At 39.3% G+C, this 25791-nt stretch overlaps 1 protein-coding gene across 3 annotated transcripts in view; it reads left to right on the forward strand.

The window, feature by feature from the left end:
* Positions 1-2842: 2842 nt before the first annotated feature.
* The window catches only part of TSPAN18 (tetraspanin 18), a 208354-nt gene continuing 185405 nt past the window's right edge, over positions 2843-25791 (forward strand). For 2 of the 3 annotated variants that reach the window (XM_070936123.1, XM_070936116.1), the window contains exon 1: positions 23313-23544. The gene's annotated coding sequence lies outside the window, so the exon portion shown is untranslated. Of the gene's footprint in view, positions 2915-23312; positions 23545-25791 lie in introns of those variants that run through there. The other variant, XM_070936110.1, reaches the window with a different exon arrangement.

Below are 25791 nucleotides of genomic sequence, written 5' to 3' on the forward strand. Positions count from 1 at the left end.
AAGGACAATGCAAGAATACAGAAAACCTCTTCATCTCCTTACATTTTAAGCCATTAGCATTATTAATTCAATTTATCATATTCAAGATGAAAAAAGACCATGTTTATTATACAGGGTCCTAGCCAAGTACTGCAATATTGTCAACCCAAACATCACCTAACAAATGATTCCACCCTTGTGGGACTAAAATAAATCAAGCAGGTCCTGGGGATTACGTTATCTCAATGTAAAGTGACTGCTTAGAGACAAACGTTGCCTGCTGATTTAATTCAGAATTAGAATTAGAATTTTTTTGTTGTTGTTCTTTTCCAACATATATTTCTAAACATCGAATCAGCTGGGGCAAATCATAATTCGGAAAAGGAAGATTGATAAACACTCCTTAATCTCTATGGAGATTCTCAGTCATTCAGGTCATGGTTGTCCCAAAGATGCTTTTTCAAGAGGCAACTGGTCTTTCTTTTGAAGACATTTCACTTCTCATGCAAGAAGCCTCTTTAAAAAGCACTTTTGGGACACCACTTAATCCTTTATCCTTGTCTTTTTTTTTTTCCAACTATAACAACACTACCATTTGTTTTCTCTGCTTCTCTGAGAGAAAATAAAGATGCAAGTTTATTTGAAACTATTTTCTCATAAGTAGAATAAAGCAGATGTTGCAGGAATGGGTTTTAGCTTTATATTGATCTATCTATTTGACTGTTCTTTTTTTCTGATGTGCCTTAGAAGTCTTGCTGATAAAAATAGCTCAATTTTTTGAAAACAAATCAATCCAGAAGGAAGTCTAAAACCATCTCGGTGCCAATTCTTTCTTCTTACCTACTTTAAAAATATCCTGAAGGGAAGAAAATTGTCTATAATATAATGACATTATAAATAGTCAATAATTGTACTTATGAAATTTACTGGATATATTTAAACTTGGGGAAGTAGGAGTAAAAAAGAAATTTATGGAACTCTCCAGGTTTTGCGCTGTGTAGATTCTTGAAAAATATTATATGTTCTATTATCTTCTACCATGTTTTTTTGACCAGAACACATCTCTCATCCATCTCACCCCCATCCACCGTTCAAAGAGCCATGGAAATCTGGGATGTTTTATTGTTTGCTAAATGTCTATGACGATTCTCAGTCATCCAGCTATGGTTATCCCAAAGGTCCTTTTCAAAAGGAAACTGGACTTCCTTTGTTTTTTCCTTGAAGATGTTTCACTTCTCATCCAAGAAGCTTCTTCAGTTCTGACTGAATGGTGAAAAAAGATTTATATTCCTTGCAGTCATCTGGTTGTTAGCACTTTATTGTTTGCTGTGGAATGCTGAAGCATCAAGTCTACAAAGTGGGGAAGGAGTAATGCAGTCATTTAGTACAAAAATACACAGAATAGAGTTTTGCCCAGACATTAGATATATATAGAATCAGGAAAAAAGCGTAAAAATCCTACATTTTAGTCTCAAAGTTCTGAGTTCTGGATATGTATTAGGATCCAGTGGATCTACCCAAAGGGCAATTATGAATTTCTGTATGATTGCTGCAGCTAAACGTTGTTTATTGCAAAGCTTTAGTAATGTTGCAGGAAGATTTCTCTTGGAAGCCAGCTGTAGATAGGCAACTTGAATAACACTTAAATACATTTCTAAGCCCGATTCTGTATTCTATACCAACACTTCTTATTGCCTGGAGTGCAATGTTTCTGAAATCTGGCGAGAGAATATGCTTTTACACAAAGTTAATCTTCTGTAGCAAAGCAGCTGTGTAATGTTTCATATTAAATCTCATGTAGTCCCCTGGGAAAAATTAGAATTCAGGTGTGTGTATGTGTGTGTGTGAATGTGTATGTGTATGCATGTGATTAGTACCTCTCTTTGTTTTTGCTTTTCCTCCCCCATCATTCCATCCCTGCTGCTTCTACTCTCAGGAGGGGTATTAGACTTTACTCTTAACAGCTCTCGCCATTCTTTACAAGCTTCACTGGACAGATAGAAAACTCTGCCTTTCCTGACCAATGAAGAAGAGGGAATGGTTTTGAGTGAGCTTTCAAAAGTAGGTTGGATTTTATACAGCTCAGAATAAAGGTTTCTCCTTGATTTGTTTCACTTGGATCTTATTGTAATAAACCACTATACTCTTCAGAATGATTTTATGTATTAATTTATCAAATTTATATAGCTGCCCACCTCCCCAAAGGCAATTTTGGGTGATTTACATAAAATAGATGAAATCATGTATAAAGGTTTTGTGTGTGTGTGTGTGTGTGTGTGTGTGTGTGTGTGTGTGTACGAATTGTTGGAAGAAATGTCCATCTGGGTTCAGTTCCAAGTGGGGAGAAGAACATTGGAAAGGAGGCTGTTTGGAAAGATGGTTTAATGGTGGAAAAGGACCACATACATACACACACACACACATATATATGCCCCGCCTTAGAGCTTCCTGTTCCTGTGTAAGGGCAGGTATCCTGATTGGTTGTCAGACTCCCATGGGGCCCCACAGGGGTAACTTTGTAGGTTTTGTTGAGTCCCAGGCTTGGTTGAATCTTGCTGGGTGATGATGTAATGAAGAGGGTTTGGGGCAATTCCTCTTATGGCTGAGGGCTAATCCTACTTTTGTTGGATCTTGGGAGAGGGTATTTGCTTATGAATAGACCTGCCATCTCTTTATCTCTTAAGTGATGACATCTGCTGTGGGCTATTGAAGAGGGTGGGGGCTATTAAGAGTGAGTCTGCTTCCTGCCTAAAAAAAAAAAAATCATGTTTCTCTGTTTTTCATCCAGGGAAATATAATAAATAAAGCTTTCCTCGCACAAGCATGAAGCCGAAGACATCAGCCTGAAGATGACGAGTGGGACCTCGTCGAAACATTGCCAAGATACTCTCAATCTTACACGGGAAAAGACCCGAATACGCCAAGACTTGCATATGTATGTATGTATGTATGTATGTATGTATGTATATATATATGTATATGTATATATGTATATGTATGTTTGTGTGTGTGTGTGTGTGTATCAGTGGTGGATATATTCTATAGAACCAGTAGTAAAACCAGTGGGAAGCTCCACCCACTGACCCTGACATCATTAAAACGCTTGTGCGCTTGCCCAGAAGAGGGCACACACGCACAAGCTTTGCTCACGCGTACGCGGCCCCATTGCGAACTGGTAGTAAAAGTAAGTAGAACCCACCCTTGGTGTGTGTTTGCGTGTTTGTGTGTGTGTATACACACATATCTTTCTCTGGATATTGTAGTTGATATAGCACCTTTAGATGGTCATTTTTTGGGTAGAGCATCCAAGAGTTTGAAGAACATTAAGAATCAGAAGGTGTCCATTTTCCGTATTTTGCTAGTGGGAGGTGGTGGTGGGACAGGCAAGGATGGTAGATCAACCTGCTTCAGAATCAGAAAGAAAGCAAGAAAGCCCTATTTTTGTCTTATGGATATAGAAAAGGAATGCAGAGGTATGTTTTTTTTTTTTCAGTTTTGAGCTAGGAAATGGAGTACAAAATTGGTTTCAGCTATCTCTGACTAATTTGTCCTACTAAAACACATTTCTAAGGTGTAAGGAGCTTTAAGCCCTGTGGCACGCCAAGTGGTCAGTGATTGTACCAATCTTGGTTAAGGATGCTTGTATTTTTAAAGAAATAGACATTTGAAGGATAACTTTGCCTTATACCTTTAAAGTAAAATAAACAAAGTAGTGTTACTTTCAGAGAGGCAAGTAGGTGTGAAACTGATGTGGTTTTTAATAGATCTGCTGATGTTTGGCTCAACTCTCCCTATCGCTGCATCTTTTCAACTTTGCTGCCACCCATGGAGCTCAGCTAGTCTTGAATCTCCAGAAGAAGCAGGAGTTGCTCTCGTTGACAAAGGAGAGTTAAAAGTAACCATAGCAACCTGGCAATGGTGTGAATGAAACACATCAAAGGTAGTGTGTGACAAGATCCCCAGAGCTGTAGTTTGCCAAATACCAAAACTGATATATGTTCTCTTAATTTTTTTCTATCATAAAACATTGAAAGTTTCAATACTCCATTTTTTAAAGGTTTTGTTTCATTATATATAAGAAAGGAAGATTATGGCCACTGTTAGGGTTTAGACCTCCAGGCCAGGAGAAAAACAAAGATACCAAGATAGGAAATATACACCAAAGCAAAACAATCTGATTCTGATCCTGTAGTTAATTGATAATGTCCCCAATTCCTCTGTTATGAACCATAGCCTAGCTTACCTTGTTCTCTCCAGTCTGCTTTCTCAGTTCTATAAATTCAGAAGCTGTGAAAGAATAGGATTGGGTCTGAACAAAAGACTGGAAATTACATTGTTGGCCTATTTTAGGTTCTTTAAATGCTATTATGTCTAATTTTAATACTAAACAAACACCTTGAGTTGGAACAGTGGTCCATCATGCCTCTGTTGACTGACAGTACTTCTTTGGAATGTAAACAAATGATTTCCTCAAAACCACTTCTTGATCCTTTAAGTGGAAATTCAGGATACTGAGCCTGGAATGTTCTAAGTATACAGAATGTGCTCTGTTACTTACAGGCTTATTTGGGGGCTTCATTACATGAATTATCCAATTCATGTAAACTGACTTTTAAATTTTTGCAGGCATTAGATCTCAGCCAGACACATCTTTCTGCTGTGCCCAAACTGGCCAACAATCTGCTTGGCCAGATAAAGGAAGAAGAAAAGTCAGGAGTGTGGACTCAGGGTACACTTCCAGTGAGCCATAATGCTGAGCTAAAAGATGGGACACATGGCTGAAACGGCATCCAATTGCAGGAACTGGGCGACTGAAATCTCCCTGAAGTTGAAGAGAGATCATCAGAATATCCCCACATGCCCTGAATAGTTGTTGTTTTTTTTTGCAAGCAGACAGCAGAAAATGTTTCTGCAGTCAGCTTCTGATAAAATGGGAGTTATACGATTCCATTGTCCTTATAGCACTAGTGTGTCCTACATGGACTCCAGGTTTAACTGCCTCATCTCTTAATCACTTTGGACTTCACTTTTTAAATAAAGCAAAACAGTTTAAGTTTTAGGATTTGTATTTTTTCTTAATTTACAGCAAGAGGCTGATTATTGTTGGCTTTGGAAAGTTTCACACAAATTAAGGACTTAGATCGGCTTGATTTCTGATTTTGATGTTGATTGAAACTATTCTTTCCCATAATAACAAGCTCTGTTTATATTCTGAATTGATACAAAGACTTTGAAAATTAGACATTAGAGGGCACCACATGGATACTTAAAAAAAACATATAAGTTATGGCAACATTAGGTCTTTAAACTATTTAACTATTTACTAGCATCTGTTGGTGTAACTGTAGAGGATAAAGCTCCATTGAATAAAACTGAAGCTGATTTACAGGTGGAATTAAAAATTACAGCTTAAAAGAAGATGGAAATAATGGATTTACAAATGAAAGATGATGCCCTAAACATTTTAAAAGAAATAAAAATAATAAACCAGATGAATGATTTGGATTATTTCCTAATACTGAATTTACAAGTTGGAGTTGCTATGTTGGCAGTATGGAGAGGCTTGAAAAAGATGAAGATAATTATTTTGAGAGAAGAGAAAATAGATGTTAGTTTTTTTTTTTAAAAAAAGGACTTTAAATACTATTGCAGAATAAAGAAAAAATACAAAATTGTTTTATTTGATCAAAATAAAAATAATGCCTTGCTATTTTGGGGGTGTTTAAAGACTTCTTAATTAGACTGGATGAAAATGATTTTGTGTTAATATTTAATATTAAATTTATATGTATAAATATGAATTATAAATATATATTTTCCTTCAGCCTAGAGTTTTGCAATACAGATCCAATAATACCAGAAGTATTATTTAAAGGCCTAACAAATCCTCCCTCCCTCCCTCCCTCCTTCCTTCCTTTCTTCCTTCCTTCCTAGGATTTTTGCAACCGTAACATTTTCATGTGTATCCTTTTTATTGGAGATATAACATTATTCCTTATACAGATCTCCATGATATGATGCAAATGCCTGAATAAATAAATATACTGTTGCCAACCAACTGTTCCTCTGCTTAAGACTAGTCCCTACAGTCAGCCCTATTTTCTGTTAATGACCAGGTAATGGCTGCTGTACTGAGTCACCCTTGTTGTATTTGCTCTTATAGGTAGGTTTTCTATCTCATTATCTTTTACTGAGGCTTCTAATTGCTACAAAGAAGTTTTGGATATGGCACATTATAGGAAGAAACACAAGCATCTTATGATTGAATGAAATGGGGTACTGAAATGCTTTCTATTAATGAATAGAATTAATTAAATAGAAAGCATTTAATTTTTCTTAAAATCATTAAGAAAAATATCATGACATTAGATTTGGAACGGTATCCAAAGTTGGTTCTTAGATTTCTCTTCTTTCATCATTGGATGGTCTGTCAAATCTTAATTTACATGGAAACAGCCTGAGTGCTCCTTGTGAAGTTTTGTTGTTCACCATGAGGCATGAAAAGGGGAAGTATATAGAATTAGTATTTTTATTACTTGTTCTGGAAACATATCGGTTGATGTTCATGTTGCCATATTGTGATCCAATATGAGAAAGAAATATAATGCTTTCCTTTAGAAGCCTCTGTTTCTTAGTGGGTTCCCATGATCTGACACCAACTCAAATAGTCACATTGACACACAGAATAATTTTGCTGCACTTATCAGAGAAATATTTTTTTCCCAATTGCTTATTTTATTGTTCCCTTTGGGAAACAGAGAGTACTTTGAGCTTTTATTTAATGTAGTTTGCTGTCAGAAACACCTGTGAAAAATAATTTAGGTAATTTAAACTTGAATACCTGAAATGAAAGAAAGATCTGCAACCATAAAAAGTCAACATACTTTTTTATTGAAAGCATTAGTAATTTTAACATTTTAAAAGACCAGATGAACAATACCCACTAAACGCAGAATATTAAAGTATGAGTGTGCCAACAATTACTAATAATTGTCCTTTGTGCCAAACCATCCAACTTTAGTCTGCTGGAACTGCAGATGTATCCTAGTTCTATCTACTTCTGTTGACCATTGCTTATATGAGCCTTGCATGAAGAGAAAGCTGAGCAAGATTCAAATGGGAGATTTGAGACTTCTTTTTTTTAAGGTGGCATGGTTTGATTCAAGTTTGTACCTTGATATACATTAAAAAATATAATTTTTGACCACTTCAGGGATTTGTGGTTTTTTTCAAAAACAAAAGAAAAACTTGGATCATATACTTGAGTGAGATGCTGCATTAAGGAATGGGACAACCATGGCCAACTTACCATGCCTGACTTGCTGCAGGATAACTCACCATGACCAACTTGTCATGGGACAACTCTATGCAGGACAATTCAATAATTCAGTTTATTTATTCAAAATAATTTAAAATAATTTTATTTTTTGTTATTCACATTTCACTTTGTCCCTCCTTTGGCATCCTTTAATATTTTTATTCCACAATTTCTTTGCTATTAGTGTAACTCTTGTCCTGTGGCAAGTTGTCCCATGGTGAGTTGGTTGCAGCTAGTTGGCCATGGTGAGTTGGCCATGGTGAATTGGCCACGGCAAGTTGTCCTAGACACCTTGCACTATGCCTATAATTGCTTCAGATTTTAGCACTATAGGATTAAAATACCAGAGAAGGTAGCAGAGAAAATGACAGACTTTCATCCAAAAGCTTCAAGAATGTCACCACCATATTGTTTTTTTTTTTAAATGTCCTATGCTTCTTTTAAGATGGAGGTAGCAAGAATAAGGGGGAAAAAACACAACAGATTGCCTCCAAATGGTCCAAATGATCTATAAAGAAACTATACTGAAACAACAGAGAGCATCCTAGTCCATCTTAAAAATCTCTTAGGTTTTTTTTTTTTAAATGATTTTGGGCTGGCATACTCAGTGGCAAAGAGATCATCTGAGAAAAATAGGAAAGAATGCCAGTTGGCAAGTCTTTGTATGGATAATTTCCAAGATTTCCAAAAAGAAGATATCATACTAAAAATACAAGAGACTGTTCTTTCACTCCTTTAATCGTTTGTTACCAGGTTTGGCTACTTTTGACTTGGCAAGTGTATTTTCTTATAAAAATGTTGTAGAAGGACACCCAATGACAAATCCTAGTACAACATAAAGTGCCTTGCTGGCAATGCTTTGTGTTTGAGATTAGAAAAGTTTGTCTCCAGAGAAAACTTCCTCTGGCTTTATTGCAGAGGTGCCAGATTGCTGAGGATCTGGCCAGCTGGCAGACTTACAACCATTTGTCCAAGACGGTATAAGGACTCCTACCTTGAGCAGGGGCCTGGACTAGAAGACCTGCAAGATCCATTCCAAACATGTGATTCTATGAATTCCAAAAACTGGCTATGTTTTAATAGAAATCAGCCCCAGACAACATTGCAATATGCTTTAGATGGGTCTGCCTTGGACCACACAGAAGCTACAGTTGGTTCAAAATTCAGCAGCATGAGCAGTAACAGGGGCCTTTCAATGTATCCATGGGTCACCACTACTATGCGAGCTGCACTGACTGCCATTGCTTCTGAGTGCAATTCAAGTATGGTTATTGCTGGTTATTACTTCTAAAGCCCTATGTCAGTGGCCCTCAAACTTTTGGGCACCAGGGACCAATTCCATGGGGAGAGGTTTTTCAGTGAGGGGGGTGTGGTTTTGCATGCTGCCTGCATCCTGCAGATGGGGCTTTGCTTGTTTGCATGGCCTGGTTTCTGGCATGCTGTGGACCGGTGCCGGTCCACGGACCGGGGGTTGGGGACCCCTTCCCTATATGGTTATCTTTATATCTGAGGGACAAATTATCTCCAATCATTTCTGCCCAGCCAGTATACTTGAGCAGACTAGATACGTTCTAGGTTCCCTCTATTAAATGTAATCTTGTTACAGCCCCCCCATGATCTGGAACTGCATATCTATCCAAAGATAAGGTCAATGCTCTCCTTCCTAGGGTTCTGGCAAGCTTTGAAAAATCTGGATTTGGTCCCAGGCCTGATCTTTATTATTTGTTTAAGGACTTCTTTTGTTTTGTGGATTCTGTGGTTTATTAGGTTATTTTAATTTGATGTTTAATTTTCTATGCCACCTAGACTCCACTGGAGTGGGAGTCCAAGGAAAGACTTTGTGAAAGAAAAGAGCTGGAGAAGGTTGCTTATAGTACCACTATTTTGGATTCTGGAGGTAATTTCTGCTAAAAAATTGCTAATAAACTTGAATGGTGAAAACCCGCATTGAATATCTGAATAGCATATTATTCCTGTAGAGAGATTAGTTTTCTGGTTAACAAGAACTAGTTTTCTAGTTCACATTATTTCATGCAATGTAGCAGAACCATTCAGCCACCATCAAATCCAATTCATACTCTGCCAGAGAGAGGAGAAATATAGTACAGCAAATGCAAAAATGATTCACCCAAAATGGCAGACAGGTTTACAGGCTGTGATTAATATGAACATGGACAAAATGGTATTAGTGAATGTACATTCTGCAACTTGCACACAATGGTATGAGATTTTTTTAAGTGCCAGAGTGAATTCATTAGTTATCCATAACAGAGGAAGAGCCAGAGAGCATCAAGGCTTAATTATAAGTGTAATAGCATCAGATTTAACAGCCTCCCTGCAACTTGTACATTATGTACAATTCATTCTGATTTCCCCCAAGTCTCTGATCATCCTGTCAGAATCTGGATAAACTGTAGATTACTAATCAGTGTAACTTCAGACAAAGTGGAGAGTACTTTAAAAAATAGGTCATTAAGGGTTACTTTTTCATATAATTTTATTAAAGATAATTATTAATCAAGCAGAGAAGCAACCTAGAACTAAGGAGAAATTTCCTGACAGTTAGAACAATTAATCACAACTTGCCTCTAGAAGTTGTGAATGCTCCAACATTGGAAGATTTTAAGAAGAGATTGGACAACCATTTGTCTGAAATGGTATTGGGTTTCCTGCCTGAGCAGGAGGTTTGACTGGAAGGTCCCTTCCAACTCTGTAATTCTATTCTATTCTATTCTATTCTATTCTATTCTATTCTATTCTATTCTATTCTATTCTATTCTATTCTACTCTACTCTACTCTACTCTACTCTACTCTTCTAATCAATCTGTTTTTTCCTCTCCCCCATCCCAAATTTTAAATCCTGCATAAGTTTAGTTAACCTTGTGCATCTGAAGTTCATACAAGCATATGGCTTTAATAACATTTGTTAAATGTTATCCAATCTGAAAGACAGCTACCAAACTCCTGATTTTGAAGATCCTTGCAAATGCCTGTAGATCCCCAATTTAACAATGTTCTCTTCTTAACTATGCTATTTTTTCTTTTCCCACTCATCAAAAATTTTACATTTCTACATATTAATTTTGTTAATGACTTCTACTGTTCCATATTCCATTTAAGACCAATGACTGTCACAGTTGATAATCTCAACAGGAAGTGACTAAGGTATGGGTGACTGTGAACAAAACCTTTATTATCTAATTTTCTAACCAGAATGCAAGAGGTTTCAACCATTATTGGTCCTATAAGCCCTATGCATTCTAACTTGTTTTTTTAAAAAGGAAATCAAGCCCTTTGCTAATTATTTTCTAATTAATTATCAATTTCTTGGGCAAAGTAGAGATAAGGAAGTTCTTTCCTATCTTAGATTAATAATTATTGGCTTTCCGGTCAATTTATAAAGCTAACTTCCTAAGCCAATTTTACTACTAAATGCATCTAATTTCAGATCCTCCTAGATGGTTTTACTCTATTTAAAGATAGCTTCTGGAGTTGATTTTCCATGTTTATACATACAGTAGCATGCACTTACCCCGCATAGCTTCCAACCAGTGAAATGGATGGTATCATATCTTTGAAATAATTTTTACTTGGCAACCCTATTTGCCCATGGAAAAGAGAACAAAAGAAATCAGGTTGAACATGGACATTAAAGGGAAAATAGCATCAAGAGGACATGTTGGGATGTATGCTACTTCAGTGTACTGAGAGGCTGCTGTTTAGCGCTGCTGCCCTGGTAAGCCATGATCACATGATCCTCATTTTCTTTTTCTTTTTTTTCCCACAAGTCAATGGGGAACCCAGAAGGAACTGATAGGATGGCCAATGCTCCTTGTCACCTTCCCACTCTTTGCTTAAACAGAGTGAAAAAGTCAAAGGAGGAATGGTGCACCCTCTGCCAGTCCCTCGGTGCTAGCAAGTCGCACACTCCCTTGTACCCTTCCCCACCTGGCAGCAGTCACTTGCCTGTTTGCTTGGAAGGGAGGGAGGGGGTGAAGGAAGGAGGATGAGTGGGTGGGTGGGAGGGAAGTATATATGAATGACGTTGGGGAAAGAGAGGAGAAGATACTGCCTAAGAAACAATCAGACAAGAGAGGCAGGAATTACAGATTACAGATTAACAGAGTTGGAAGGGACTTTATAGGTCATCTAGTCCAACCCCCCCACTCAAGCAGGAGACCCAGTACCATTTCTGACAAAGGGCAGTCCAATCTTTTCTTGAAAGGCTCAAGTGATGAAGCTCCCACAACTTCCGAAGGCAAGCTGTCCCATTGGTTGATTGTTCTCACTGTCAGAAAGTTCCTCCTCATTTCTAGGTTGAATCTCTCCTTGGTCAGTTTCTATCCATTATTCCTTGTCTGGCCTTCAGGTGCTTTGGAAAACAGCTTGACCCCCTCCTCTCTGTGGCAACCCCTCAAGTATTGGAACACTTAATATTTTTAATATTTAATATTTAATATGCCTAATGGTCAGCAAAAGAAATTTAGGAAAACCCCATCCTAATAGATTAAGTAGTTAAAAGTGATAGTAGGAAGTTTATGCCTTCAGACTTGCAAGACTGTTCATAAAGCCTTATAATTATGTAGAATTAATTAATCTTTTCCTGTTTCCTGTCTGGTTTACTTAGGAGGGATAGATGGAGGGAGGAAGGGAGCTTGGTTTCCAATGCTCAATGCCAGCTTCTCACAAGGAAATTCAACAGGGAAGCTGACAGGAAGTCAGAAGTCACTCCAACTCCCACTAGTTTTTGCCCACCCACATTATTCTGTTTCTTTATTTAAGGCAATATCTTTGAATTGATGACCCAATGGTTAATAGGTTGTGTGTTATATTCTGAAAGTATCCTATTGATTGGATACAATCCCAAGTTGATTTGCTCCTGGTTTCTGATTTTGAATTATTTTGTATTTAGACAAGGCCAGAAAAAAATATATGGGAGGCATTGGGAAAAGAAATTCAGGAGATAAGAAAGGGAAAATGGAAATTATCAACATGCAGTAGATGTAGCAAAATGTATTCCTAAAATTATTATCATAAAATTAGAAATTACAACTAATTTATTCATTTCCCCCTAAGGAAACAGGCTAATCAATTAGATCGGAAATGGTTATATTGCAATCACACAATAAGTAAGCAAAATAGTAAAAATGGGCACTCATATGAATTTGAATTCTTTCAACTCATGGTAATGAAAAGAAGAACACTTGAGTGGGTGCAGTAAGAAAGCACTCCCTCTTGCTATTTTTTAAGTAATAAAAAAATAGAAATGGAAAGAAATAGATGGTACCATATAAGTTCAAACTAATTCTTAGATGAAGTGACAACCATACGTTTGGACTTCCAGATTTCTGCAATTCTTATGCAGTTATGCAACCAAATGGCCCAGTAGGAACTATCTTTGCCTTCCTACCTCTTAAACCTTTTAAAGAGTTTATTTATAAGTGGTGTTATTGGAGGCATGTAACTATTTTCCAGCAACTACAAAATCCAATCATTTTGGTGCACATGAGATAGAGTTAACACTGATCATTGCTAAGCATCTTGTCTGAGAAGCTCTCCTCAAAAAGCTGAAGAATCAGTAAAAAGGTCATCAAGACGATGTCACGTAGCAGTGATACTAAGAATAAAAGGGTTGTGCAAAGAAAGACAATAACTGGATGCAATATTTCATATCAATACTGATATGCATTGGCTCTGGTGCTAATTCTGTTATATGTTGTTTTTTTTTCTACTTAAGGTTACTTTATTTCCTGGTGATTGTGTGTACTTGTTCCTGCACTTTTCTTGGCAAGATTTTGGAACTGGTTTGCCATTGCCTCCTCTCTAAAGCTGAGAAAGAATGACTGTCCCAAGGTTACCCAACTGCCTTGGGCTTAAGGTAGGATTAGAATTCAGAGTCTCCTGGTTTATATCCTGGTGCCTTAACCACCAACCATAACCTCCTCTTTCATATCCCGATTAAATGTTTATTTTTTTATAAAGAGGAAAATACTAAGAAATCTGATGATAGGAAATCATTCATTCATTCATTATTAATCAAATCCTTTGAAACTCTTCTTTCACAGTGGCACAGTTTAACTGATTAGTTTCTGTATCTTCAGATGCGAAGCATAATATTAAAGAATTCCTGAAACAAAAGGGAATACTGAGACATTTGACTGAATATGAGATCTTATAGCACATAACTCAGAACATTTACTGGGCCTCAGTTACAGATTGCTGGTGAAGTATGATTCAGAATAGAAACAGGTCAAACACTGTATAATTAAATGGATGCAGAATTTGAATGAAATAATACAATTTTAATGGAAGAAGAATATTTAATTTACTCTGAATATTATATTCAGCTAAAATTGGAATTAGATGTATTATTTTTGGTACATCACTCCTATTTTATTGTTAAATGGTCAATTTGTTTTTTAAAAATTGGCAGGACATACTGAATATACAATATAATATATATATATATATATATATATATATATATATATATATATATATATATATATATATATTCTCAGGTTTTCGCGGGTGTTTGTATGTAGGTCTTTGGTTATTCGGGTCTTCTCCCACGTAAAATTGGAAGTGTCTTGGCGACGTTTCGACGAAGTCTCATTCGTCATCTTCAGGCTGGTGTTCTCGGCTTCGTGCTTCCAGGAGCAAATGCTCCTGGAAGCACGAAGCCGAGAACACCAGCCTGAAGATGACGAATGAGACTTCGTCGAAACGTCGCCAAGACACTTCCAATTTTACGTGGGAGAAGACCCGAATAACCAAAGACCTACATATATATATATATATATATATATATATATATATATATATTTACTTCTTCGTAGGATTTATGTGTGTTTTTCCTCTAGCCAGGTTTTTCCTACGTAACCAAGGTTTTTCTGCAGCCCTAGCTCAGTGGAATCACATCCACTCGATTCTGGGCTTTTTTCTTTCTGGCAGCCAGCAAGTTGAGCTAGGGCTGCAGAAAAACCTTGGTTACGTAGGAAAAACCTGACTAGAGGAAAAAGACACATAAATCCTACGAGAAGTAAGAAAATAGATATTGTACCTTTACAGGGAGGATACATGAGATGTGGGTGTGGCTTACTGATGATGGCTAACGAGCCAGAAATAGATCTATATAAGTCTCTCACCTGGCAGCAAGAACTTGCTGGCTGCCAGAAAGAAAAAAGCCCAGAATCATATATCTTTTCTGAGGTTTTCGCGGGTGTTTGTATGTAGGTCTTTGGTTACTCGGGTTTTCTCCTGCATAATCTCATTCGTCATCTTCAGGCCGGTGTTTTCGGCTTCGTGTTCCTAGAAGCACGAAGCTGAAAATACCAGCCTGAAGATGACAAATGAGACTTTGTCGAAACATTGCCAAGACACTTCCAATTTTACGCGGGAGAAAACCCGAATAACCAAAGACATACATACACACACACACACACACACACACACAGAGTACATACATACATACATACATACATATATACATACATACATACATACATACATACAAGCAATGCTGTAAAACCCAAGAATTTTTGAAAATGATTCATATTAAAATGAAACAAATCTCAAAAATTGAATTTCCATTCAAATCTAAGATTTTAAACTTTAACAAACCATATTCCTTAAGAACATATTTAATCAGCTACATATAAGATAACTACTGTCAGGATATTATAGGCAGAAAAGTGATAGAATGGTTGTAATATATGTTTGCTGTCTACAATAATTTCATACTTTAAAAACAAATTTGACAGAGATTTTAAACTCAAACTGGAAGCCATTCTTAGATTTAGCACAGGATTTGGCACCTTGAGCAAAATTTGGGTTTAGGTATGCATAGAATATATGTTTCAATGTTATGAGATACAATATAACAATATAAAGTCTTAGACATACAGATTGAATTTATTGCCGCATATATACGGTAATTCCATTTAATGATTTTGATTACATTGCCCATAGTTCCCAATACTCACCTTTAGCTCCAGTTTAATGATTCTTGGCATTTTAACATGAGAGATGAAATGCAATATATTTAATGTTTGCAAATAATTAACAATAGATTAAAGAAATTAACCTTTTTAAAATGACATTTAAAATTCCTGGGTTATTATTTATCTGTATTATAATCTTTCTTTCTATTTTCTATTTCTCTTTTGTGTTTGTTTATATATTTTCTGTACAGTGTCTGATAAAAAAATTGAAGAGACTACATCCTTGTCTCAGAACTAGGTTTCACAGGACAGATAATGATATCAGTTGTTCAAATGGAAAGACATCTAAACAAGTGTACCTGGTCCTACAAAACCTTTTTTTCATGTCAACATAATTACTGGACGGTATGTTTTAGTCTAATGGCAATAAATCCTTTGACAGGGATATATTACATTGATGAGTATTAATCAGTAGTGGGTTTCAAAACCCATTGCTACCAGCTTGCTCGTGGGTGCTAGCGAGCTTGCGCGCGTGCCACTTCTGCACATGTGCAGAAGTGTCCGGGTAGGTAGGCCGAGCCTCCTGCTGCCGCTGCTGCCGGTTCGCCTGGTCAGGGGCGAACCGGTAGCAACCCACCACTGGTATTAATTTAAGTATACTGATAAAGTTAAAACTGGCTTTCTTTAGAATGTTGGTTAAGTCAATCCCAGCAGCCAAGATCCTTCTGAACTGCAGTTGTGGATCCTATCACTAGTCCAATTTTTAGATTGCTAAGTCTTCACTCAACACTGTTGCACTAGGACTTTCTGAAGCAGTTCTTTTGAAGCAGAAATTGACATATTATCTGCTTTAATGTACTCTGAATCCAATACATTAAAAACAGGAAACAGACTCTAAATCTGCCAATGGTTGGTGGAAATTAGTAGTTATTTATAATTTTCAAGTGACTTCAGAAAAGTGACAGAAGGGAGTGGGATAAAGAAAAATGGTTTCTGGAAAATACCAAAATACCATTAGTACATTGTGTGTGGTTTTTTTGGATGTTGATGATACCTCGGAGAGATACTGAACAGAATGGGATTTTGGACTGGTATTAAAAACAATCTGTCTAGCAAGGAATAGCCCAGAAATCTCTACTTAATTTCCTGGTAAACCAACCATTAACATCTTGTACTGTAGAACCAAAGGAGGAAACAGCTCTGTAAAATGGAAAGTCTGATTTTGGAATGAAATAAGAAATTGAATTCTTTTCCATACATAGATTATATATGTTATCTATATCTATATCTATATCTATATCTATATCTATATCTATATCTATGAGTAATCAAGGAAAAATAAAATCCAGTCAACCGTACTGAAATACACAGCAGTTTACTTCCTTTATCTGTAATATGCTTATGTTAGCTAATATAGTGTGGCTATATTGACACTTACAGCCTTTTGATGGAGACGAGAATATGTGGGCAAGGATGTATAGGAGGATTAAGTCAAATTCAGTGATCTCCTTTACCTTTTATGTTGAATAGGGAAGATTGCAAGTAGCTACACTTCTACCTGTCTTTGTTTGAATGGGAGTTGAAGCTTTGCATGATTAGGAATCCTGATAAATTTAATCAAGCATGTAATCAAGCAAACATGAATCAAAGCTCCCTGCAGATTCTCATGCACAACACCTTGAGAGGCATCAAAAAATAAAATAAAATAGGGATGACAGATACTGGAAACTGGAGCTGAGTTGCTTCGAAGTTTCTAGAGCAGGGGTGTCTAACTCCATCATCATTGTGGCATCAAACTCATGTCATCATGGCGGTGATATATTGGGACTTTTCCCCCCTTCGCTAAATCAGTCGTGGGCGTGGCCAGTGAATGACGCATCCGGCCTGCGGGCCAGGAGTTTGACAACCCTGTTTTAGAGGAAGATTTGGTTTACAACTGGATATGAGCAAGAAGAATAACCACATCACAAAATATGATGCCATTCAGTGCTTTAAATCACGCCTTCTGGCTTTGATGAGAACTGTACCATTCTATGATGCAGAGCACCTGAAGCAGATGAAGTCAAGCACATTTGCAGAGACCAACAGGTTAGTTAGTGCAAATATTGAAAAAAATTATGAAGCACCATTAGAATGCACTAAAAAAAAAAACACCAAAAACCAGAAACCTCTTTCACCAGGAAGGATAACTTCTGGGAAACTGAGGGCAGATTTAAACACAGCACAAAATAACTTCTGAAGTTACTTCAAGTGTCCCATTAGCTTCATATGATCACAGTGATCCCGTCTGACCTTACAGTCTCTGCCAGTTGCAGCAATTTGTGGTCACTGACTAATCTACAATTTGTAATTCTGCTTTCAGCACCTTTATTTTCCCTCCTCCCCTTTCCACACTATTTAGCTTAGTGATTGATAATATGCATAAGACACAGATTTTTATGGGAAGCCAAACATTATTGTCCATTCCTGTAAGCTGAGTAGAAAATAATGCAGGGAAACTGGAAACTCAGTGGTTTGCTTATTACTCAATGTGCTTTGTGTGGTAGCTGGGTGAGTATCTTATGATTAAGCACAGGTTAATGTTACCTCTTCCCTTGTACCCACTCCATTTTAATTTTACCTGAATGTCAGATCAAACTGGAAATGTGGTGTTTTGTACTATCTGTGGCTGACAGATATCTTTAATTTGAAGTTAAATTTTGAGTTGCCCTCTGGCCCTGGTTATTCTTGCACTCTGATTCACACCATATGTTCAGGTTTTTAGCTTTCTGTAACTGCCTGATATAGTTGTTGCTGCAAAAAATAGTGAAAAATACTTCTTTTTAGATCACTGCAAAATGTTCGGTTCTTCTGATGAACAGTTTTCCTTCTTCTCAGCCAAAGCCTGTTATCTCCACTTATGCATTTAAGAATTTCCAAATTGAAAGATGATTTCATGGTGGGTTTTCAGATTTACAGTAGTCATGGAACAAAACCCAGAAACTGACTTCTGGAAGATAAGAAAAAGCTATCTATATCATCTATATCTACCGATATCTATCCCTGTCCTTATACAGTGGCAGATTAAGGTTCACTGGTGCCCTAAGCACAAGATGTTTTCGTTTAGTTTTATCATTATTATTTTTTTTTTACAAATCTTCATTGGTTTTTTCTTTCTTTCTCAACTTTGTGGTGCTCTCTTTGGGCCTGGTGTCCTAAGCATGTGCTTAGTCTGCTTAATGGTTAATACACCACTGTCCCTATCCCTCCCTCCCTCCCTCCATCTACACACAGAGAGAGAGACACAGAGAATGCTTTCCCCATCTTTTCATCTGTATTATAATGGATGCCTTGTGCTCATCAGATTGGAGAACTTGTGGTAGTTGACTAATGTTAGTACTGCAGTGACTGCCCCAAAAGGTTCAAAGGGGATCTATTAAATGAATTCATTAAAAAACAATTTACAGCACAATCTTAAGCACATTTATTCAGAGGCAGCTTCTGTTCTCAAGTACCACTTGGGCATGTCCTTGATATTATACATCATTATTTTAATGGCTCAAATTCTCCTATGTATAGAAAATGCAATCAGGAACTGAAGAATGTGAGGTGATCTTCGAACACCTAAGATTTTACTACTTTTTTTTTCTTTTTACATTTTTTTTTAAATGGGCAGTTTTCTACTGCTGTCAGTATTAACTAAAAATAGGTGTCAGGGTTCCAAAAAACATCCCCAATGAAATAAAACTCCAAGGCAATAAATTCCTCAAAGTTCCAGTTTGTTAGAGATGTCCTGTTGGCACATCTGGGAAAACCCGAATCTGAAAGCTTCCAGGTTTCCCCCCACCCAGTTGAAAGTTCACAACCCTGCTCCACACCCACAAGTTCATCACATTGTCCAATCCAGCCTTCAGGCTCAGTTGAAAACAATCCCCAGTCACTCCCATCCAGGTGCAGGCAAATGTCCTTGACTCCCAGAACAAAGAATGTTGTTATGGCTATTCTTCCACCACTCCAACAAAAAAACCTCCTCCCAATTTCCCAGGCTAAAATATGTGGCAGTCAGGAAGCTAAAAGAAAAAAATGGCTTCCAAAACTGACAATAGGTAGATGAGATAGACTTGGCTGATATACTCCTTTCTCATTGTCCTAATTTGGGGCAGAATTTTTGTTGCTAAGTAAAATGGTTGTTAGTGAATGCACAGTTTAGCAATGGCACATTTGGTAGTCCCAGTGCTATCGTTGGGCCACAATGTCATATTTTCCTGCCCTGCCGGGCTTGTCTCTGCTTCAATTCCCCTCTCCCACCTATCTCTTATTCCAGGGGTGGATTCTACTTACCTTTACTACCAGTTCGCAACGGGATCTGCATGCACAGATCGCGTCTGATGATGTCAAGGTCAGTGGGTGGAGCCTCCCGCTGGTTTTACTACTGGTTCTATAGAACAGGTCCAAACCGGGGGCAACCCACCACTGTCTTATTCCCATCTCGACTTGGTGCCCTCCAGCACCCTGGTGCCCTTTGCCAACCCCATACACACATTTCTATCAGCTGATCTTTGCTGTCTTTTTCTTTCTATTAATGATGAGGGGTACCCGGTCAAAAGGACAGCTGCTGTGCCTTGCTTCCTAAAGCCTTGTGAGGTCTCAGCATAACCTTGCAAGGCTTCAGGGAGGCCACACAATGGCCAGCAACAGCAACGCTTGAGAGGTAAGCATGCCTCCTCAGCAGCAGAATGAAGAAGACAGCCTGGGTGGGTGGGTGGAAGTAGGAATAAGTGGGTTGCAGGGTGGCCTAAAGGGCATAGATGGAGGAAGAGCAGTGGTGAAATTCATTTTTTTTTACTACCAGTTCTGTGGGTGTGGCTTGTTGGGCATGGTGTGGCTTGGTGGGTGTGGCAGGGGAAGGATACTGCAAAATCCCCATCCCCTTCACCACTCCTGGGGGAAGAATATTGCAAAATCTCCATTCCCATCCCACTCTGAGGCCAGCCAGAGGTGGTATTTGCCAGTTCTCCGAACTACTCAAAATTTCTGCTACCGGTTCTCCAGAACCTGTCAGAACCTGCTGAATTTCACCTCTGAGGAAGAGGGTTGGGTAAGGGAAGCTGAAGGGTACACTGCAGTTATAAATGTGGGCAACTGGAACAAGAGCCCAAATTTTTATCACATGACTGTGTGGGTGTGGTAGTTTTGAGGACTCAGCATAACTATCATTTGTTATGCACGATCATAATTTTTAATGGTCACAGTACAAATGGTTGCTAAGTGACGACTACCTGTAGATAGATCAACCAAAAGATAATAGAAAACAGCGGCATTTGCCTGCTACTTATTCAAGCAACTCTAAGTGGCTTAAAATATACAATGTAAAAAATGATTCATATTCAATGCAATCATTACCACAGGAAAGCATTACTATTCTAGAAACCCATGAACTTTGGAAAGATAATAGGATGAGGGCATACTTTGGGGATACCATACAGTATACATTAGGGATGTTCCTGAGAAGCTTATTTCCCTGGGCCCAGCTCTTGATCTACCATGGAGGGAGTACAGGTGGTCCTCGACTTACGACCACAATTGAACCCAGAATTTATGTTGCTAAGTGGGACATGTGTTAGATGAGTTTTGCCCCATTTTATGACTTTTCTTGCCACATTTGTTAAGTGAATAATTGCAGTGGTTAAGTTAGTAAGGCGGTTGTTGAGTGAATCTGGCTTCCCCATTGACTTTGCTTGTCAGAAGGTCACAAAAGGTGATGACATGACCCAGGGACACTGCAACCGTCATAAATATAAACCAGTTGCTAAGCATCTGAATTCTGATCATGTGCCTATGAGGATGCTGCAGCGGTCATAAGCATGAAAAATGGTCATAAGTCACTATGAACAGCCCCTAAATGAACTGTTGTAAATCGAGGACTACCTGACCTCAAAGCATCCTCCTCCTTTTAAGAGTACGTAGGTGGGCAGATTCTGCCCGGAGATGATCCTGGAGGCAACAAGGATCTAAACTATATAGGGCTTATAGGGAATCACCAGCATCTTGAAGTGGTCCCAGAAGCTAATGAAGATCTATGCAGATTCTGAGAAGAGAGACAGAAAGATATCGCCCTTAACTGATATGTTATATCCAGCATTTCTGTAGCACGTGGGAAGCCCTGTTCTGCTAAACCTCTACTGCCTATCAGCAGCTGCATCCAGTGACAATGGTAATGATGAGACAATCTATTCGGCCCATTTCTCTGGAGCCAGGATAAATGGGGAGGGGGGGGCAAAGCAAGACTTAGATGGCTTCTAAGTCATCTTCAAAGAGGACCCCAGATAAAGCAATTTGCAATGTAATTGAGACTTGAGTCATTACCTTCAACATTACCAAAGGGTTTGAGTCACCACCTTCAACATTACCAAATCAGGAAAGGGCATAACCGATAGACCTGTTGAAGCTGGCCAAAGGCACCTTTGGATGCCATTTCTATCTGCCATCCCACAGTCTTCGCAAATCCCAGAACAATTCCCAGATTCATAAAAAAAAAAAATCTTAATGAAGTGTTTTACCACTTATAAGATTCTATATTAACCCCCAGATTATCTTTAAAGACATCTCACTACAATTCATGTAGCTCTTGATTCCCAGATCTTCCCCAACTGAGTAGGATTTGACAGTTCCATGTTAAACTGGGTTCTCATATAGGCTGCACACACCTGCACTTTAATAATAGTCTGTTTCCACAATCACGTCTGCAAGATGCTCCTGGCAGTCCATGTGGCAGCGGCAAGAATTGCCACATGGACTGCACTGTCTTCAAAGCCTTAAGAATTGGGGCAGATAGCAGCCTACATATTATGTCAACTCATATATTTGTTTCTTCCCATCTGTCCCATCTGAATTTTCCATCCCCTCAACTACCCTGGATGACGGCTGTTTAAACTTCTCTCTCACAGTCTTTATTTTTAATTTGATCCCAATGGGAGAGGAAAGTTCAGTCCCATAGGTTCTCCTTTCCCTAATTGCCAGTTCATTTATCTAGAGAAGGGCGAAAAGTTTCCTGAGGGAGATCCTTGAAGTCAAAAAGCCGGAAAAGGTAGAAACTTTGCCAGAGGATGGAGTGCAGTGCGGGGACGGGGGGGGGGGGGGGGGGGAGAAAGGAAGAGAGAAACTGGCCGATGGGGAAGGAAAGACAGAAAATTGAGAAGGGACCCAGGTATGCAAGCAATAAAGATAAAAAGAGAGGGAGAGAGAAGGATGGAGGGAGAGGGAGGGAGAGAAACTGGAAAGACAGAAAACTGAGAAGGGACCAAGGCATGCAAGCAATAAAAATAAAAAGAGAGTGAGTGAGTGAGTGAGAGAGAGAGAGAGAGGGGTGGGGGAGGAAACTGGATGAGGTAGGAAAGACCTTTCTCAGGGTCCCTTCTCAGTTTTCTAACTGAGAAGGGACCAAGGTATGCAAGCAATAAAGATAAAAAGAGAGGGAGAGAGAAGGATGGAGGAAGAAAGAGAGGGAGGGAAACTGGAAAGACAGAAAACTCAGAAGGGACCAAGGCATGCAAGCAATAAAAATAAAAAGAGAGTGAAGAAGAGAAAGAGAGAGAGAGAGAGAGAGAGAGAGAGAGAGACCGGCCGACGGGGAAGGAAAGACAGAAAACTGAGACGGGACCAAGGCATGCAAGCAATAAAAATAAAAAGAGAGGGAGAGAGAAGGATGGAGGGAGAGGGAGGGAGAGAAACTGGAAAGACAGAAAACTGAGACGGGACCAAGGTATGCAAGCAATAAAAATAAAAAGAGAGGGAGAGAGAGAGGGAGAATGGGAGAGAGAGAGAAACTGGCCGACGGAGAAGGAAAGACAGAAAACCGAGAAGGGACCAAGGCATGCAAGCCATAAAAAAAGGGCAGACGCTGAGATGCCAAGCAAGACGCGCCCGCTCTCTTCTTGCGCGGGGCTGAAAGCCGCGAACAATGCAACGAAGGGACGGCGCAAGGGCCCGGGAGGGGGCGGGGCGGAGCGGGGCGGTGGAGCTTAGCTGCAGCTGGCGACTCCGGCTCTCTCAGGCTGCTGGGCAAAAAGGCTCCGCGCCCGCAGCCCCGCAAACGCCGAGAGGCTGCCGCAGACAAGAGGTCGCCCGCGTTTCCTCGCGGCGCCTGGGGAAGCCGAGTTACAACTTGAGCGCCCGCAGCAGAGGCAGCGCCGCCTGCGACGTCTTCTCGAGCGGCTTCTCCCCAAAGTTGCTCCAGCCCCCGCGCCTTCGGAGAGAGCTGTGCTAACGCTGCCTGCGAGGCGGGAGGTCGCCGGGCGGTCAGATTGCCTTCCGCTACTCTGAGGGTAAGACAACCGGGGAAGTGGTGGTGGGGGGGGGGGCGTCTTCTCTCTCCTCGATTATTTTGCCCCCGCCGAAACCGCTGCTCGCCACCCGCCCTGGCGGACGCTGCCCTCCGCGCAGGGGTCCGACTCCGACTACTTGCCTGGTTCGCTTCTTCCAGAGGGCGAGCCCTGGAGTTCTCACGTGCTCCAGAGGTCGCTGGGTTCGGGTCAGTTTTTGTCTCTCCCCCCCCTCCCCGGAATGCGAATAATATTAGCTTCACCCTTGAGGAGCCGAGGCTTCTCCAGTTCTTCTGAAGGAGCCCATATTGACAAACGGTTGAGCCCTATCAAGTCGTAAAACCTCCCAGGTGCTTTACTAGAGATCCGACTTTTCGCTACTCAGCGGCTCCCCAAAGGCGCCACCCAACCCTCATCCTGTCGCTAGAGGCTTCCCTCGTCCCCTCCCTCCCCTCCGCCGCCCTTTACTAAGTTCCTCGTGATCTTTCCCACTATCTCCATCAAGTGCCCGAAAACGGGCGGGCTCTTCATTCTCCTCGAGAATTAAAAGTCCCTCCAAGGTCCTTTTCACCCTCTCTATTTTTAAACTCGCGTTTTATGGTCGGAGCTGCCCCAGATGTGAAGTTTGGTGTTGACTCCCCCAGACATTTGATCACGACGCTCCCGTCAACTCCCTTCTTCATTCTGAAGTTTACAAATCTATCCCGAATTCCTTCTGATGTTCCTTTCTGTAAAAGGAAAAGGTAAATGACAGCCTTCCGCCTTTCTTTCTGCGTCCCGTCGGTTGGTTTTTCTTAAGAGTCAACTGAAGCTGAAATTGATAGGTTGTGGATCCATCCTCCACCCTTGGAAGGTTTGGGGCATTTGCCGTCGAGGAAATGGAGGCAAAGAGAAATGTCTTTATTGCCCCGATTTTGTGGTTTTGTTGTCCTGAAGGTTCCTCAAGTTAGTTAGAAATGCGGGGCTTCTTCCATCCTCTTTTCATCCTTCGAACTTGACGCACATGCTTTGCTTTCAGTTGTGCTTAGATTTGATAATAGAAAAGAAGTGCTTAGAAATTCTGGATTATGCAAACCAAATTTAAATATTCCTTAAATACTATAGTTTTAGGGGATATCCTCCCTTTCTGCTGCAGTTCGTTTCCATATTCAATTTCCAACCCTTATTCAATAAAACCTTCATTTTAGCTTCAAAAAGTAATTTAGTAAGCTGTTGCTCTTATCTTTTTAACTTTTATAGTTTCTACTAATGGTAAGTGTGGAATTTTTTCTTTCTTCAAAGAATCACACTTTTTTTTTTGCAAATATTCCTATTATTTTATCTATTCTCTAGCGTGGATCTCCACATTGCTAACAAGCATTATATGCCAAATGGATATTTTAATGTTTGCTAAAGTTCAAGAAATAACTCTAGTAATCATTCAGTGATATCTTTGTATTTCCCTCCTGCTCTGCAAAGAGCTAGCAACCAAGCTGAGTAGACAATGTGGTGGAGAACATTTGCCTATAATAATGTATTTGTGAGAAGTTGACATTTGTATTGTTTGTAGTTCTCACTCTTTCTTTCTGCATTTAACATATGTTTGTACAGTTCATACTTCCTAAAACCTTGAGTTTTGGAGTAGCCTTTCTCAGCTTGCTGTCCTCCAGACATTATTGGAGTATAATTCCTAGCACTCTAGCCAACTGCTGTTGGAGGCACCAGAAGGGGAAAGGTTGTTAAATGAGTATACTTATCTTTGCATTTGTCAGAGTTAGTAGAACTGTAGTTCTGAACAATACTGTGATTGGTTATTTCTACAAATGAGTTTAGGAGAAAAGGCAAAGGTTACACATCTGGAAAATTCTTTATGAGATTAGCTGGACAGTGGAACAATTTATCCTGAAATTTCCAGCTCTTCTCCTTCAGGCTGTATGGATATACCTTACTTAACAAACTGTTTTTAGGCTGGTTTGCACCAGCCTCAGGGAATTTCTCTCTCAACCAGAATGTGTGCTCAGATAGAGAGAGGTTCCCTGAGGATGGGGTCCAGCAGGAGTCCAAAAGCTCAAAAAACCAAACCTCTGGTCCAGATGACTGATCCAGATTGGATCCTGCAACATTATCCTGGAACTCTTATATTTGCCTTCTTTTGGTAGAGATATATATGGTCTAGCAATGTGGTGGCTTCTTATGTATGAAGAATTATAGGTTGTGTTTGTGTAGGTAAAACATATACTTGTCTAAAATAGTTTAAACTTGATAGGGCAA

Source organism: Pituophis catenifer, unplaced genomic scaffold (assembly GCF_029215685.1).
Source record: "Pituophis catenifer annectens isolate HBS135680 unplaced genomic scaffold, rPitCat1.0.hap2 SCAF_1, whole genome shotgun sequence".
Lineage (NCBI taxonomy): Eukaryota > Metazoa > Chordata > Lepidosauria > Squamata > Colubridae > Pituophis > Pituophis catenifer.